Here is a 6,093-nt window from a genome sequence, read left to right on the forward strand (position 1 = left end):
AGCCCTTGTGGGGTGTTCTGCCTTGTCCTATGTACATGTTAAGCCAGTTATGGAGGAGATAAAGATCACTCAGAAGATTGTTCATTTTTACTCTGTATTCTTGACCTACCAGTGGGAAAAAGAACACTATATGAATGAAATACTTTTCTTGTCAAATGGACTATTTTCTGATTGTTGTATCTACCAAATTTTAATTGGTCCACATGCTAAACAATGCTAATGTGAGATATGGAGTCCATTTTTCTTTTTACAATGATAAATTTTTTTTTCAGCCTTTAAAAGTTATTTTAGACAGAGTCTTGAACAGATGGTTCATAGCCATCAGCCCTTTCTACTTTTGTGCCTGTTTCATCTCCTGAAGTTTTCCAGAGCTATCACTTTCACTGTGCAGTTCCATTAGCTTTCCCAATTCAAATTTGGGCTTCTTGAGCATCTTGACTTTTTGAACAGATACATCATGGAGAGGCTAAATGGACTGACAAGGCTTTTCTATGTCTTTTCCAATGCTGTCTGGAATTAGTTTATTGACAACTTCTTTCAAGTCATTTGTCTGCACCTCCTGGGTCATGATTTCTATCATTTTCTTATGAATTTGATGGACCTGTTGGTGCTGGGCATAAGAGGTCTTACGGATCTGGTTGTTGTGGTAAAACCAACCCAAAAGAGGTGGAGCAAGTAGCCATTGGTAATTTTGACATCAACATGGGCTTCAATCATGGTCTGCCACTTTTTGACCATGGAGCACATCTTGTCCTGGGTAAGATCCATTCCATGGAAAATAGTCAGACAATTTTTACCCTTAACATCGTCTGTGATTAACTTGAACTTATGAAAAGCAACTTCATCAATCTGCAGATCAGTAAGGCCCACTTCAAAAACTTAACCATTGAGACCATCAGAGGCAATTTTTGTTCCTTGAGTCCTTGTAACAAGTGTCTTGCCAATGTTGCGAATGTTGAACATAGCTGCTGCTTTTACACCGTACCAATCCTTCTTTGAAAATGGATCAACCACTTTCTTCTTGGCTCCTTTTTTGCGGCCTTTGGTGTGGTGCATGTTCTTGACCACCACCATGATCCCGCTCCAAAAATCAAAAGCTGGAGTCCATTTTTAAAATATAGCACAGAAACCTTAGTAAATGAGCTAGCTCATGTAAGTGTACCTACAGATTATAAGATGTTTTTGTCCCATGTTCCTGCTGTACATTTCTATTATCCATGTGAATCAAGAGCAAAGACGGAAGGCAATGATTATATCTTAAGTGATTAGTAATTCTAAACTCCACTTTATGAGTAAAAAAGTACCCGTTGGCCTGTTTTGTAAAGATGGGAAACCTACAACAAATCATGTTTTTAAGGAACTCATTTCCTTTTTTTCCCCTTGGGAGACCTAGAGACTGATTTTTCTAGGTCAGTTGTTTTTAAATAAATGTATTTGTAATTGTTTTCTAATGTTTAAGATAGATTCACAATATCCTTGTTAAAATATATTATTGCAGTTATTATAAGACTAAAGAATTTTGAAGAAATTAAAAAAAAACTTAGCCACAGGTATGACCCCCACTATCTGTCAAAAAATCAACCAATAAATATTTATTCAGCACTTGCTCTATACCAGCCACTGGATCATAGGCATTAACTGTACAGAACAAATTGTGAGAATTTGCAGATTCCACAACATTCTCATTGGCCGCACCAATGTAGTTATGATGAAATTACTCTTTAAAAATAACACAGCAAGATTTCTTCTTAGACTAGATACTAATCTTCCTTTGGTGCTCTCCTACATATTGAGATACCTGTGAAAGCAAAGATGTGGCCTAATATCTGAAATTCTTGTGATGCTCCATGCCGAAGAAGGTGTCCAGTAAAAAGATGAGTCCACCCTCACTGTTGTGTGGGAGTAGCAATGTCTGCTACGAAAACTGCTTGGGACCCATGGCCATAGATTTCATTTCAACATTAGAAATTTACCACACATGGCCTAAGAAGTGTGGAAGATCCCCGCCACATGTTAGAGGTTTTTTTTTTTTTTTTTAAATCTTTAAAAAGTCAATAAAACCATCTTCAAGACTTAATTGGGTCCTGGGGTCTAGAGCTTAAATTGTTGACATAAATTCCCAGAACCTAAGGGCACAAGAGACTAGTCAGGGCTCATTAGGTTTGATGGGATCCCTACTGCCATGCAGGTCAAGACATCCTTCTTACAGGCTATGTCATTATGATAAATAGACAGGCAAGAGAAACTCTACCTAGCTGAACTAATTCCAGCTCTGTGGTGAATATCTTTTCCATGGTATTATTGAAGTACTAAAAGGATATATATATATATATATATACACACACACACACACACATATAACACACACATATGTTTGTGTGTGCATATACACACATACATATATGTATATACACATATGCATATATACATGTGTATATGTGCTTGAATGTATTATATATGTATGTGTATGTGTGTGTGTACACAGAGAGAGAGAGAGAGAGAGAGAAAAGAAAGGAATCAAATCATCCTAACTTGATGTTTTTTCCCCTAAAATTCACTTTGACTCATGTGGTTAGAAGAATGAAAGGGAAAACCTCATTTGAAAAAAAAAAGTTACTTATTAAAGCCTATCTTCTAACCGGCAGCAGCAATAAATTTGAGTGTATATATACATACATACATACACACACACACACAAAGTGATTTAATGAAAAAAAGAATATAGTAAGAGAAAGCTTTCGATCATTTCATTCATGTCTGACTCCTTGTGACCCCATTTGGGGTTTTCTTGTCAGAGATACTGGAGTGGTTTGCCATTTCCTTCTCCAGTTCATTTTATAGATGAAGAAGAGAGCCAAACAGGGGTAAGTGACTTAACCAGGGTCACATAGTTAGTGTCTGAGGCCACATTTGACCTCAGGTAGATGAGTTTTTCTCATTCTAAGCCTGGTGTTGTATCCACTGCACCGTCTATAGAAGGACTTCCATACCACCTATAGCAGGTGATGTGAGTTAAACCTTCTCGTACATATTTCTTATACATGTGCCTCACTATGATTATATTCTAAGTTTAAGCCTGCTCCTCCCATGGATTCTGTGTGGATTTGTGGGAAGGTGTGAGCTAGGTTCTTGGGAGAAGGTTTTGTATTAATTGTCTTATCTTGTTATCTGAGAGTAGTAGGTGCCCTCTGGGGACCCAGCCTTCCAATTGAAACAAAAGTTAGGGAATGTTCTTCTTCCTCTTCCTCCTCCTTCTCTTCTTCTCCTTCTTCTTCCCCTCCTCCTCCTCCTCTCCTTTTTTTCCTTCTTCCTCTTCTCCTTTCTCTCCTCCTCCTTCTATGCAAAGTGCTTTGTGAACCTTAAAGAACTCAATTAATGTAAGCATTATGTTTTAAGTTTTCATACATATATATTCAGGTGATGAAGCTGGGGCTCAGATATGTTAAATGCCTTGCTCTTGATCACGTGGCTAGTAAGCATCAGCGCATTTGTACCCAGATCTTACCAAAAGTCTAGAACTCTTTACACTAGGTGCTCTGTCCTTTCTGCCCTTTATACTTTCATAGCTACTTATACTTATTGAATGTTTCTACCAGAGAGGGAAGGGCCCAGGCTCAGAACCTAATTATCAAGTCACTTGGCAGATATTCAACTTCTCACTATACAGCATGACTCTTCCAGTCTTCAGAGGCTAACTTCTCAGAAATAAGGCAATTTTTGGAATACACAAAACAATTGGGAACGTGAACCATCAGAATCTTATGGTACTAAAGATTATTAGATTTAGAGTATAAAGGAGCCTTAAGGATGACTTAATTCAATCATTTTTATGTTATTTATGTTTTATTGATGATTTTTAAAACTTCATATTCATTTCTATATATATATTTTTTCCAAACAAGTTTTCCCTTGTAAGAAAGTGTAAAGATGACTATAAAAGTTCAGCAAAACCAAAAAGTACATTATGTCTGATACCTTAGAAAATCCTTCATCACTAGATGGTGCAATGGATAGAGTACCAGGCCTGAAGTCAGGGAGACTCATTCTCTTGAGTTCAAATTTGACCTCAGATTCTTATCAGCTGTGTTACCCTAGGCAAATCATTTATCTCTGTTTGCCTCTCTCCCTCATCTGTAAAAAGAGCTGGAGAAGGAAATGACAAACCACTTTGGAGTCTTTGCCAAGGAAATCCCAAATGGTGTCTTGAAGAGTCAGACTTGACTGAAAAATAACCAAACGATATAAAAAAGTTCTTCATCTTTTCAAGTAAGAAAAAAGGTTTATTTCTAAACTTTGCTCTGGGACAGGCTTGACTATTAACATTACACATTTTGCTTTCTTGGTTCTACTTATGTTTATTCTGCATTGATTCATATAATTCGTTTCATGTTTCTTTTTTTGTGGAAGGGGACAATGAGGGTTAAATGACTTGCCCAGGGTCACGAAGCTATTAGATGTCAAGTGTCTGAGGCCAAATTTGAACTCAGGTCCTCCTGAATCTAGGGCCAGTACTTTATCTACTGTGCCACCTAGCAGCCCCATCATGTTTCTTTAATTGTCTTTTTTGTGTGTGTTGGTCATTTTCTTTCTGGGTTATTTTCACTTACTCACACTTAATAGGCCCAAGGTTACTTTAGAGGATTGCTTAAATATAGAATTCCACTCGACCCAGTCTTCACCCCCAAAGCAATGTTAAATGGGAAATTTTCATTGACTCTGTTACATAGGTTAGTCTTTATGGGATATTTATTTATTTTTAGTGTGCAATCACATTAAACATCTTTCTGCATTAGTCATATTGTGAAAGAGAAATCAGAGCACAAGGAAAAAATCTCAAAGAAGAAGGGGAAAAATAGTCCCAAAATGAAAATTATGGTTCAATCTACATGCATAATCCACAGTTCTTTTTTCTGGATGTTGAGAACATTTTCTATCATGAAGTTCTCTGAAATTGTTTTGGATTACTGCATTGCTAAAAACAGTCAAGTCTATCACCATTGTTCATCACACAATGTTGCTGTTACTGTGTACAATGTTCTCCTGGTCTGCTCCTCTCAGCATCAGTTCATGTAAGTCCTTCCAGATTTTTCTGAACTCCTCCTGCTCATCATTACTTTTCACATTGATTTTTTAAAAACTTTGCGTTCTAAATTTTCTTCCTCCTACCCTCCTTGACCCTCCCTATGAAATCAAGCAATTCAATATAAGTCATACATGTGCAGTTATTTAAAACATCCTCACATTAGTCAGGTTGTAAAAGAAAACAGACAAAATAACTTTAGAAAGAGGAGCTAACAAATAAAATTATACTTCAATCTGTATTCAGACACCATCAGTTCTTCCTCTGTTGATGGTTTGCATTTTTCATACATCCTTCTGATGTCATCCTGCTCATCATTTCTTTCATAGTTACTATTGCTAACTGTATTACCCTCCATCCTATTCCCTCCCCTTAATATTTACTCTATTTTCTATATTCCTTCACCCTCTCCCTCCTCAAAAGTGTTTTTACTGCCCCTCCCCCAATCTGCCTTTCCTTCCTTTGCCTCTCCCCGCATCTCCTTCCCCTCCCACTGCTCATCAGGGCACAATATATTATTATACCCACTCGTGTGTGTGTGTGTGTGTGTGTGTGTGTGTGTGTTAGTTATTCCCTCTTTGAGACAATTCTTATGAGAGTAAGGTTTACTCACTCCCCCACTCCTTTCCCATCTTCCCCTCCACTCTATAAGCTTTTTCTTTTTTCTTTTATGTGAGCTCTCTGATTGAAATCTGATTCTTTGTGGTCAGAAACTTGGCATGCCTGTGCCTCTCCCCCACTTGGCCTCCACCACTCGAATCAGCCCACTTGTTCAGAACCAGTGTGCTTCACCCTAACTCCAGTGGAGACTGCAGCCTCTTCACCCTGGCCAACTGCCAAACCCCCTCACCAGTGTGCAAGCTGAGCCTCAGGAGAAGCTGCTGGTGCCAAAACCTTGGAGACCCTGGTGGCTTGGTCTGTTCTGGGCTGGGTCTGCTCCACATGCTGCATACCTATCTCAGCCTGAACAGCAGGTGATCCCAGTTACTATCTTTGGCTGAAAAATAGTCTCA

The 6,093-nt window shown here is 38.2% G+C and overlaps 1 pseudogene; it reads right to left on the reverse strand.

The window, feature by feature from the left end:
• Positions 1-287: 287 nt before the first annotated feature.
• On the reverse strand, positions 288-1,056 carry LOC122732422 (annotated as a pseudogene).
• Positions 1,057-6,093: the final 5,037 nt, after the last annotated feature.

This window comes from Dromiciops gliroides, chromosome 6 (genome assembly GCF_019393635.1).
Source record: "Dromiciops gliroides isolate mDroGli1 chromosome 6, mDroGli1.pri, whole genome shotgun sequence".
Taxonomy (NCBI): Eukaryota; Metazoa; Chordata; class Mammalia; order Microbiotheria; family Microbiotheriidae; genus Dromiciops; species Dromiciops gliroides.